Below are 12006 nucleotides of genomic sequence, written 5' to 3'. Positions count from 1 at the left end.
TCCCCTTTCAGTTAATCTCTGCATCTGTGATGACGCTTCCTTGATGCTGGAATTCGGTCCGTTCCATCATCGGTTCTGTATTTATTTTTGAAGACACAGCACGGAGAAGCCTTGTTGACAGAAACAGCTGGCCGGGAGTGCTGGGGTGTGTGGAAGCCGCGCCACTCCCTTCTGATAATCCTGAGTAATGGGCAAAAATCCTGCGGTGATTTGTCATCCCCAGGGATTTTTCCTGACCTGGCAGCTGACAAGTCCGTTCGACCTTGCTGCGCATTCGCGGGAAGCTGCAAAGTGGAAACCACCTACGTGCAGAAGGATTACCCAATCTTGGTCGGTTCTCGAAGCCAGACCTGGGAGTGTCCCTCTGGCGGGGAGCGGCAGGCGGAGGTGGATTTGTCTCCCAGCTGTGGAGTGGGGGAGGCTCGGAGGGGCTCGTGCGGCCCTGCCGGTCGCGGGGAGACCGCAGCCCAAAGCTCACGTGCTCCAGGCCCAGGAGACGGCTGGCTTGAAACTCCCAAGTCCCCTTTCCTTGTGAGGTGAGCCCCGTGCCCCCCGCTTTAGCTTGATAACCACGAGGGGAGACTGTTGCCTCCCTGTTGGGAACGGCATCACAGACGCACTTTAAATTTCCACGTCCTGGTTTACCTGCCCAGGAAAAAAGAAATGAAAAAAGGCGGTCTCCACAAAGCACGGTGTGTGTGAGTGTGTGTGTGTGAGTGTGCGTGTGCGTGTATGTGTGCGCGCGTGCACATGCGTGTGTGTCCCAAGGGAACGCCAGGCAGGAGAGCTGTATCCTCCACGTGTCTCACTGTGGGAACAGCTGGCTCCTGGGTTCCCTGTAAGCTTCACATGGGTTCGTTTGTTAAATGGGCACGACCTTGGTCCCCAACGCCGGCCAGCCTCTTTACCCGCAAGGAAGCTGCCCTCTGGCCGGCTCTGGGAGAGGCTTCCAGGACAGTTGAAGGGACCCCAAATGGGCTTCCATGAGGCATTGTCCCCAGGGATTCCCAGGAGTGTCTTTATCTGGAGAGATTGCTCCCCACGTTCTCACTGCACCCCCCCCCCCCACTGAGAATAGTTTTCTTTCATTTGACTCAAATTTTCAAGAATCTTTTTGAAAAAGGACACCCACGTGTATCTGAATGTCTGGGTCCAACAGCTAAGTCATATTTCCCCAGAATCTATGAAAATGAATTCATCGTGTTAGAGCTTGCAGATGAACATGCAGGTGCCAGGCCTGCGGGGAGGGAGAGCTCGGCAAGTCCCCTGTGGTGCCCTCACACCCCTGCCCCCACCCTGCTGTGGAATGAGTGTTACACCTCACGGGAGGTTTCCCTCCCCTCTGTCTTGCTCAGCCGCTGCTTATCAAAGTCTCAGTTCTAGCCTTGCCCCCTCCTCCAGGAAGCCTCCCTGCTCACGCCTGCTCACTTAGCTTCCCCCATCAGGAAACTCTTGGGGCACTATGTCTGTACCTGGAGGGGAAGTGAAAAAGTATCAGGCTTTCCTGCCCTCCCACCATCAGGATGGATGATGGATCCCTGCGGCCCTGAATGCAGGCCTGATGGCGGCACCTGGAGTGGGGTGTGCACATGCGTAGGTGGGTACACCTGGGCTGAGAGACGGGGCTTATAAGGGCGGCGTCCCGGGGACGCCCGCAGAACCACGAGAGAGGAGAGCAGAGAAGCAGAGACCACCAGAGAAGGCCGGAGAGCCCAGAAGAGTGAGGCCTGGCAGCCTCCCGGCCCCCCAGCACCCCTGCCTGCCGTGTACCCAGTAAAATCCCAGTAAAGGCCTGAAAAGCCACTGAGGGCGCCAGGACTCCTCCTTCACCCGCCTGCAGGAACCAGAGAACCTGCTCCGCGTCCTCCTGCCGCTACAGTACCCTAGTCAATTTTAGAATGTTCTAGAAGTCCTAGTTCGAACGGCTGTCGTCCCCACCCCAAGGCCTGCAGTGTGACCCCTGGTGCTTGGCATTGTCCCGGGAACTTGACAAGATGGGTTTTCGGGGGGCCGCTGAGCCGTGCGGGTGCCGGGGCCGGGGACCCCAAGCTGCTGTCTCAGCCGGCGCCACAGGGGCTCTCACGGGCTCCCGACTCCCTCGGCCGCGTGAGGTCCACCCTCCACGCCAGCCCCGAGGGGGCGTTCGGAAGCCGAGTCCCCCCGCGCGTCCCCCCGCGCCGACCCCCGCGGCTCCGGGGCTGGCCGGGACGGTCCCTGCGGCCTGGGCGCCGGCAGTTCCGGGCGTGGCCACTGGGGGGCGAGCGGCGCAAACAGGTGGTTCCGCGGCGGTGGTTTTCGGTTTTATTTATTTTGAAGGTTTATTTACACAAGAACCGGGGTACAGGCCAGAGGCGCTGGAGGGTGAGCGGACTCGCCAGAGAGCGGGTCGCAGAACAGGCAGACGACCGAAGGCACTGCTGAGGGGAGCCGCGGGCGAGCAGGGGAGGTCTGCCGCGCCATGGGGGTATCTCCCTGGCCGGGGATCGAACTCGAGGCGCAGTGGCTGCCGATAGCCTGATAGCGCTGAGGCTTAACCCAGCGCCGCCAGGGAGGCCCCAGAGGCGGCGTTTCCAGAGGCTCTGTGGATGGCCTCCCCACGGGTCCCTTAAATTGGGCGTGGGGGCGTTACCTGCGGTCACAGGAGCCTGTAGCCCCAGGAAGTGGCCCTTTATGCATGTTTCTGGGCATTTTATTTTCTTGATGTTTTTTAAGATTTCAAAGGGGTCTTGACCCTATCCCAGGGTCAAGTGCACCCCTAAAAAAAAGCCAGGGTCGTGGGATGCTTGCTCTTCCATAGCCTGTAACGGAACGGCTCTGGCCTCGCAGGCGGGCCGCCCCCCAGTGGCTGGCGTCAGGGAAATATGCCCTGCACACCCGGGCCCCCAAGAACACGGCGTGAAGCCCGTGCTCGGTGACCGTTGAGAACCCCAGGAGGATGTGAGCCTTCTCCCGGGGGTGGAGGGCTGCAGAGGAGGAGCTCCGACGCCAGCCGGCACCTAGTAGACGCCTACTGTGTGCAGCGCAGTCCTGGCGCTGAAAGGGAGCCCCGCAAGAAGAGGCTGGGCTTGCGCCCCCCCTCCCCGAGTGTGAGGTCCGGGAGAGAAAGCAGGTCCCCGGGAACCCCAGAGTAGACACAGAAGCAAGTACTCATTTCAGCAAGTTGGGGGTGTGACTCGCAGGAGGCGAGCACCCCCTGCACCCCAGCCCCACCCTGACCTCCGCGCAGGCGGGCCCGGAGCCCCGCCCACCCTCGCAGAGGCCGCGGTTCCGGCCTTGGCCGGCAGGGGGCGCTGTGGGACCGCCCTCCGCAGGGCGCAGCAGGGTGCAGGGTGCAAAGCTGGGGCTCCCCTGGATCTGTGGCAGACTGGGGGCCTGAACCACGTCTATATCTGGATTTATTAAAATTTAAAAATGCACCCTTACCCTTGTGTGTTTACACTGAACAATAAGTCAGTCTGCACACGTCAAAGTGCCCTGGAACGCCCACCTGAGGCCTGGGGTTTGTGAAAGTGTCAGTCACAGCGTGCGCAGTGTGGGCTTGGGTTCCTGGCAGTGCACCTGCTGGTCTGGAGGGCGGGCCGCAGGACGGCACATGCTCATCGAAGCACACCCTTGTCTCCAGAGCCAGTGGCCCTTAAGTTCAATCGGAGTCTTGGGTCCCCGGGATGCCCAGCAGGTGCAAAGTCTCAGAGGCTGTCCAGTTAGGCCAGCTGGGCCCCCGCATGCTCCGGGCACCTGAAGCAGGTGGTGGCCAGCAGTGGCCGGGCATGTGCTGTGCGTGCTGTGTGCAGGAGCACTCGGCCTCTCCTCCCCCCCGGCTTAGTGCTGGTACCCGCCTCGCTTTACAGATGGGGAACAAGGCTCAGTGCTGGGGCCGGCGTCCAGGTCTGTGTAGTGTCAATGTGCCCCCCGACAGCCGGGTCTCCCCCATGCTCGGCCGCTGCTCTCTGCGCCTGCTTGGGGTCCCTTCACCAGCCTGGCTACCGAGACACCTGCCTTCTCTCATCCCTCTGCGTCGTGCTGGGAGCCCGCCAGAGAGGAGCCTCATTTTCAGTGGGAAGGTCCCGGTTCTGGGGAATCCGAGATTTCGGGAGAAGAAAGGACATAGCAAGTCTCGTCTCCCCCAAATGCAATCCCAAGTCCGCCTGAAAAGGGACTGGCTCCCCAGGCCTGTGCTGCCAGGACACCTGCAGCCGCATTCCAGAAAGGTGAGAAAATCCCAGACAGCTGGGCCAAGGAGGAATAGGAAGAAATATTTCTAAAAGTAGTGCTCGTCTCTCCAAACCCGCAACAAAACTCGACAGAGAGGTCGGGGGGTGGGGGGACCAACCAGGGCTTTGACCTAAGACCCCTGCTTTCTGGGGGCCATTGTCTGCCTTTCCTCCCGAGATGCCGGGAGCCAGTGTGGAGGGTACTAGACCTGCCATGTCTTTCCCGAGGGGGAAGGGCAAAGGCTGGCCGCCTGCAGGCTCCACGGCCACCAAGCCTCAGCCGCGGCACACTTGGCAACGGGCAGAGGCCCTCACGGAGGCTGTGGGGCTGGGAGGGAGCTGTTGGTTTCCTGCTTTCGGGAACAGATGTTGAGGCAACCTTGGCCTGGATGCACTTTTCTGCAAACTGGATCCCACTTAGCTCCCCGACTTCCATGACAAGATGAGCCTCCACTCCCCCGGGGAGACATCTCGGCAGATGGATGGGACCATGTGGTGTGGGAGGCCTCGCCGGGCGGCTGCTCAGCAGAACTGTGGAACGTTTGTCTGTTTCCGTGCCCCACCCCATCTGCTCGTCCCTGGCCGCAGGAATTTCTTCCATGTGAGAGGATGGAGACTCCCAGATGAGAACCAGTGTCTGGTGCTGCTTCCTGTGCGCTCAGCCTCATGGTCTCCGGCTGTGGCCGCCCCGGCTGTCGGAGGGAAGGACATGGGTTCTCCCATGATGCCAGCCTCGGGAATCAGGCAGCTCCTGGGCTGGGGCGCTGGGGCAGTTCGCAGCTTGCTGAAGAGGCCCGGGCTCGCTGTGCCCCAGGCATGTCGTGCTGAGCCCTCTTTTCCCCTGTGTGGCAGGAACTCCATGCCTGTCCCGCCTAGCTCACAGGTGCCCCTGAGTATGGTCAAGAAGGACATTTTATTGGACACTGCCAGGAGGTCAAGAAATAAGAAACGGTGAGGACGTGGAGAAGCTGGACTCCTCCGTGCCATTGGTGGGAATGTAAATTGGTGGAAAATGCTACGGAGGTTCCTCAAGCAATTGGAAATCCACCTGCCAGAAGATCCGATCACCCTACTTCTGGGTATTTACCCGGGAGTACGAACACACCCTGTGCTCACTGCAGCACTATTCACCATCGCCGAGACATGGGAACAGACTGTGGCTGGTGATGGAGGAACGGATTAAGGAAATGTGGTCCATACACACAAGTGGACATTACTCAGCTGTGGAAATGATCACAGTCTTGCCGTCTGAGGCAACATGGATGCAGCAGGAAGGGGTGATGCTAAGTGAAATAAGTCAGAAGGCAAAGGACAAATACTGGATGATTTCACTCATTTGTGGCATATAAAGAAAACAAAAAAAGGGCCTCCCCGGTGGCGCAGCAGTTGAGCGCTGGGTTGCGAAGCTGCCCGCAGCCTCTGCAGCGCCAGTTCGATCCCCGGCTGCTCCCCAGCCACCGGCGAGGGTCCCACATGGCGCGCAGACTTCTCCTGCCGCCCGCTGCTCCCCTCAGCAGTGTCCTTCGGTCCTTCTGCCTGCTCTGCTCCCCGCTCTGGCTCTGGTGAATTCTCTCACCCTCCTGTGCTTCTGACTGTACCCAGTGCTTGTATAAATAAATAAATAAACAAACAAATAAATAAATAAATAAACAAATCTTTAAAAAAGAAAAGAAAACAAAAACAAACCAGAGACTCTGGCAACAGAATGGTGGTTACCAGAGGGAAGGAGGAGCAGGGGCGGGTCGAAGGAGCTGAGTGGTTGGTGGTGGATGGCAAACGGGCATTTGGTGGTGGGTGTGGTGAGAAAATGTAATCTTGGAACCTCTACAGTGTTGTAAACTAATGTTACCTCAATTTTAAAAGAAGGACATTTCATGCACTGCAGGCTGAAAATAGTTTGAAAAGACTTTTGAGAAGTCCCACAGAATGCTCGGGGAACAAGCCCTAACACCCAGGACTTAGTTTATCTGCGTATTAACGAGGTCTTGTCCAGCGGAGCTGTAATACAGTGTGTCACCAGATGGGGTCGCTGTCCAACACATCGCCACGTCACCCGTGTTCTTGCATGTGCAAAAGATCGTGTGGATTTCCTCCACCTGTAAATCTTTTTTTTAAAAAAAGACATTTATTTTTATACAAGAACCGGGGTCCAGGCCAGATGCGCGGGAGGGTGAGAGGATCCACCAGAGACAGAGCGGGGAGCAGAACAGGCAGACGGGCCGAAATACGCTGCTGAGGGGAGCAGCGGGGAGACAGGAGAGGTCTGCTGGGCCCTGTGGGAATCTCCCTGGCCGGCTGGGAATCAAACCCACGCTGCAGAGGCTGCGGACAGCTTCACGGCGCGGCGCTCTACCCGCTGCGCCACCGGGGAGGCCCTTCACCTGTAAACCTTCAAGTGACAGATGTGGATCCTGGAAGCATCTCCTCTCCACTCACTCACCAGCTGAGCCGACCGCCTGCCCCTGCAGGCCCCGACCGGGTAGTGAACGAAACACCCAAATCCCGATGGTCCTCCCTCGGCCGCCTGTGCTGGGAAAGCAGGGCTGTGCTGGAACCTGGCGGGCAGAAAGGCGAGACCGCAGGTGCCCCAGGCAGGCAGACAGGCGGGGTGCTGCCGCGGAGGCGGTGGCGATCCTGAACGCCTTAGGCTCGGTCACCCCTCCTGCCAAGGCGCCGTCCACGTCTGGGCCAGGCCCTGGGCGGGGGTCAGCGCGGGCCTCTTGGAAAGCCCCACGGTGTGGAGGTTTCCGCTCAAACGCTCCCCCTTCTTCGGACGTGCGCAAATGTCTAAAAAGCCACTAATATTTTTCCGGTGCCTTTTCTGAGCTTAGGGCTTGTCTTCGCGCGTGGATTGCACCCTGCAAAGTCCTCCGAGCAGGGGCGTGGCCCCGTGGCAGGGGAGAGGACACCGGGGCGCAGAGAGGCCGGGTGGGCGCTCGCAGGCTGTGCCGCCAGGCGGTGAGGCAGCGGGCCGCGCCCAGGTCTCTGCCCCCCACCCACGTGCGCGCCTCGCGCTGAGCCCTCGTGATCTCGGGGACCGCGGGAAACCCCGACACTGCAGCCCTGGGTCCCTTTCTCTTCTCCCGAGACTCCCCGCGGGGCAGCCTTTTCCTGCTTTCTCTGGGTGTGATCACTGTTGCCCTGTGTTCTGAGAGCCCGCCCGAGCTCACAGAGGGCCACGCAGGCCGCCGCCCCTCCCCTTGCAGAGACAAGGGCTCCCCCCCCCCGGGGAAGGAAGTTGGGGGGGCCCTTCCCCAGGGGAGAGGAGCAGCTCGGGCCGGCCCCGAGGCTTAGCCAGTGGCCCGCAGACATGTCCGCTCTGGCGTACAGTGTTCACGGGGGGAGGAAACCCCCACATGAGCGGGCGCTGTTTAAAAATCAAGGAATTTCACGCAGAAACCTCCCTTTCAGCTGCTTCTGCAAAATCGGGAGCTCTGGCCGCACTGGGCCCTTGTGCCGGCTGCTCCCCGGGGGTCACACTCTGAGAAGGGATGTGGATTCTTCTACCCCTGCCTGGACCACCTTGATGGCTAAATGCCCCCATGCCCGTGGCCCCAGAATGGGGGACCCGGCCCTGAGCCTGAGCCGAGGGCCGCAGTGGCCCCCTGTGCGCCCGGGGCCGACCCTCCGAGATTGGTCCTCAGCCCGAGCCCCTCGCTTCCACCCTCCCCCCTTGAGAGCAGGCTAATGGGGCTCAACGTTTTGTGTTGGAGAGAAGCGCTGCCAGGCGGGAGCAGGCCAGGTGAGGGGTCAAGGAGAGAAGCCGGGGCGGATAACAGCCCGGCCTAGAGACGCCTGCGTCCGAGCCCCAGGGCCTGAGCACAGCGCCCCTGCCCGACGGGTCGGCCCGGCAGGCGGGTCGTAGTTACGGATCTTGATGGCTCTTGGGGGCTGGTCCTGGGCCCTTCGGGGCTCAGTGGGGCCCCCGGGGACCTTGCAGGAGGGAGACGGGAGGGCTGGAGTCAGGGAAGCAGGGGTGAGGACGGAGCAGAGGGTGAGCTTGCGCCCCGAGGGCCGGGGACCAGGGGACACGGGCATCACCAGAAGCTGGAGAAGAGGAGAAGCAGCTGCTCCCTGGAGCCGCGGGGGCAAAGCTTGATCTCGACTCTGACCCCGGCGCCGTCAGAGTAAGCTCGGCGCCTGACACCCGCGGCTGCGAGCTGCCCCCGCTCCGCCCTGGACTCGTGCTCGTGCTCGCCGCCTGCCGTCAGGGGCACAGAGAGGCCGAGCGCTTGCCGCAGGGCACACAGGCAGCCAGTGTGGGCAGTTGAGCGCGGCGTCCACCCTTCTCAAGGCTTGTGGGGCGCAGATTGGGAGTTCCCGACACTCTTGTGCCCCTCGGGGCTCTTCTCCTTGCAGCGGTGCTGGTCACCCCCTGACTGCGCCCCTCCAGTGCCGTTCCCCCCGCCCCCCCCCCCGTCCCTGCCCGGCCCCCACCTGGAAGGTGACCCACACACCCCCTCGCTTCTGGCTGGGTCAGCCCGGGCCGGCCTCAGCGGGAGGGGGGCGTGCAGCCTGCCCCGGGGTGCCTCCAGGCTCCAGACGGTCTTTCCCGTGCCCGCAGGTTCCAAAGGGGGCGTCGCGCTGCTTTCTAGAACCCCCGCAAGCCTCCACTTGCCCTCCCGGAGCAGCCTCCCAGGCCCCTTCCTCTGAACTTTGGCAACTGCGTGCTCTGCTTTTACGCCCCGGGGGAGCTGGGAAAATGGGATTTCCTCCAGGAGGCCCTGGCTCTCGCTCCATCTCCTGCCCCTGAACGGAATTAATTTCCTGAAAGAGAAAAATGTCACCGCCTGTCCCCTGTGCTCCGAGCGTCCCTGCAGGCCTGCAGCTGTGGGCTCCTCCCGGGGGCGCTGGAGGGGGGCGCCGCACCCTCTGATTTTGGGTGCCGGTGGTGGGAGGGGTGGGGGGCCGGGGAGCCCGCGGGTGCCCGGGACCCTCCCTGCCCGCCACCTCCCTGCCACCGCGGCAGCTTTGTCATTGAGGAGGCAGGACACACGCGGGCCCCAGATATCCATTTGTCTCCCCTCATTTGCAAGCACTGAATGAAATCGTTCAGCGTTTCCCCGGCAGGGCAGAAAGCAGCAACTCCAAATGAGCTATTTATGGGCCATTTTTTTCGGCATTACTTGCATATTATAATTAAGAGATAATGTCAGTGGAATAGAACATTGTCACCGGGTAATGGTCTCCCGCTGCTTCCGAAATGTCAAGGCAAAGTCACAGCATTTATCAAAAATAAATGTTGGCGGGAAGACGCGACGTTTGTTTTCGCAGCAGGGACATTAATCCCGGGACGACGATATGGCAACGTCTTTATTTCTCTTCCCCGAGTGATGGATGCCGGTGGACGGGCCCGCCTGACGGACGGGGGGGGGGGGGGCGGTCTTGCTGGTGTCGGGGAGCCCCCGGGGCAGGGGCCGGCTGCTGGGCCAGGTGGCGGCGCGGGGATGAGCTGGTGGCAGCCCCCGCTCTTTGCCAGAATCAGCAAATTCACGCTCTCCCGAGGCGCGGGAGGCCTGGGGGGGCCGGCGGGGGTTCGGGCTCCCGGTGGGGCGGGCATCTTCTGCAGCTGGCGGCGGCCTGCGGTTGGCGGGGGAGAGGGCAGACACTTGGCTGGGGGCCTGCTTTCTGCCACCCGGCGGTTCCCCAGGGAGTCGGCAGAGTGATGGGGGTGGGCCTGGGCACCTCCGGGTCAGCATCGCGGCCCAGGAGCCAGCGTGGGGACGGGCGGCCGGGCCAGCCTGGCGGGGCGGGGGCCGCTGCCCTTTGGCCCCTTGGCTCGGGACCCGCTCCCTCCCAGGCTGTCTCCGCCGCCCCGCTGAACCGCACGCTCGGCCCGGCCCGGCTGACATCTCCGCCCTTCCTGGGTGCGGATCTGAGCTTGCAGCATGGGCTGAAGCCCCAGGTCCCCGGAGGAAGCCCCAGCTCCGAGGGCCCCCAGCACAATTCCCCCGCGTCTTCGCCCTCTTTCTGCACAGCTGGGCTCTGCTTCCCCAACCAGCCAGGGCCTGCGCCACCCGTTCTGCCTGGATACCCTCCTGGGCTCCTCCCCGCATGACCCCCACTCGCGGCCTCCCACTTCCTCAGGCCTCCATGTGGCCATCTCCTCTGGGGAGCCCCAGGCCCCCCAGGCCGGGACGAGTGCCCATCCCGTGCAGTTCCCCTGGCCCCTCTCACTGCGGCCGGGCTCGGTGCTCTGGGACACCCCCTGAACTGCGGGCTCCGGGAGGGCCTGGGGGCAGCTGTCCGTGGGGAGTGTGGGTGCTCAGGGAGGCCTCGCTGGGTAAATGAATGAACAGGCGCTTGGATCCATTAGCTGTTGGCCGCTGGCGCCATATAAGAAACTGCCCCACGGGGCTGTGCTGGTGGGAGACCCAGGGGTCTGCCCCAGAAGGCAAGCGTTGTACAAAACGAACAATGTAAGAGAATAAGTAAATAAGTTTCATCACATACATGTGCAAAGGAGACATCGCCCGGAGCCTCCGTGACCCCAGTGTAAGCGTCTCTTGGGTGCAGGAGCCGGGGCCAGTGGTGGAGGAGGCTGGGCTCAGGGAGGTTCTTTGGGGTCCTGCCGGGCTCTCGTGCTGTCAGGGTGTGGCCTCAGCTGGCCTGGGGGGGAACCCCACTCCACTTGTGGTCACCGCAGGACCAGGCCCCGCAGGGTCTGTGGGGAGCAGTTGCCAGGCTGGTTCCGGCTCCAGAGGGGGACCCAGCCTGGGCCTCCTCAGGGAGAGGGATGGCAGCGTCGCAGTGCCAAGGGCCGGGCCACCGCCCGTGGGCCCCCGGGGTGTGCACGTCCACTGCTTCCAGCATCTCGGGCCGAGCAGGTGCTGGGCAAATTTGTGTGCAGACTGTGGGGTGAGTGTGAAGAACACCCAACACCCCGTTTTCTGTGCATCCAGTTTTGTGACGTGGAGTGTCTCCACGCGGTTACAAAACCACTCTCCAGCAGCCTTTCAGCTAGCGACAGTGGCCCTCGTCCCCGCTCGGCCCCGTCCCTAACACCCCGGCCCCCCTCTGCTTTCTGCCTCTGTGGTTCGAACCCCCCGCCCCAGCGACCTCCTATGGGTGGATTTCACACTGTCTGTGACTGAGCCAGATGTCCTTGGGGTTCATTCATGTGGCAGCCGGTGTCAGAGTTTTCTTCATTTTCAAGGCTGACTAATATTCCACTGTGTGGACGGGCCGTGGTTTGTTCAGCTGCTCGCCCATCAGTGGGAACTCGGGGCGCTCCACCTCTTGGTTCCTGTGAATTGCGCTATGAACTCAGTGTGCAAGTCTCTCTCTGAGATCCCGCTTTGAATTCTTTGGGTGCAGACCAGCAAGTGGGTTTGCTGTGGCTCCCAGCCTGGCGGGGAGCCCATGCACCGTGAGCCGTGCCCGCACACCAGTCCCGGGCAAGCTCTGGGGTCCTGGCTCAGGTCCCGGCCCTGCTGCTTCCTGTCGTTTTCTGCATCAAACTCATCTCCTCCTTGAAATGGGGATAATAATAACAACAACAATATAATAATAATAGTGTCTACTCATAGGCGTGAGGATCAAGGCAGCGGGGCTTTAACGAGCAGCCCCCACCTGGGGTCACAGCCAGGTTCTTGCCCAGGATCAGGCACCGGCCAGGGGCTTCTCTCCGGGACTCGAGAACCCCTGCAGGGCTTGCCTGCCCCCTGGGCCTGGGTGCTGGCCTGGAGCCTCCCTGCTGGCCTGGGTGGGGCGGAAGCGGGGGAGCGCAAGGCGGTTTCTGGCTGCAGATGTTGAGCTCCCCGGTTAGAGCCCCACCCCGCCCCGCCAGGATTGC

The sequence above is a fragment of the Talpa occidentalis genome, unplaced genomic scaffold (genome assembly GCF_014898055.3).
Source record: "Talpa occidentalis isolate TD23 unplaced genomic scaffold, MPIMG_talOcc4v2.1 talOcc4.14, whole genome shotgun sequence".
In the NCBI taxonomy this organism is placed as follows: Eukaryota; Metazoa; Chordata; class Mammalia; order Eulipotyphla; family Talpidae; genus Talpa; species Talpa occidentalis.
The sequence above is the reverse complement of the archived record's forward strand: the minus strand, read 5'-3'. Positions refer to the sequence as shown.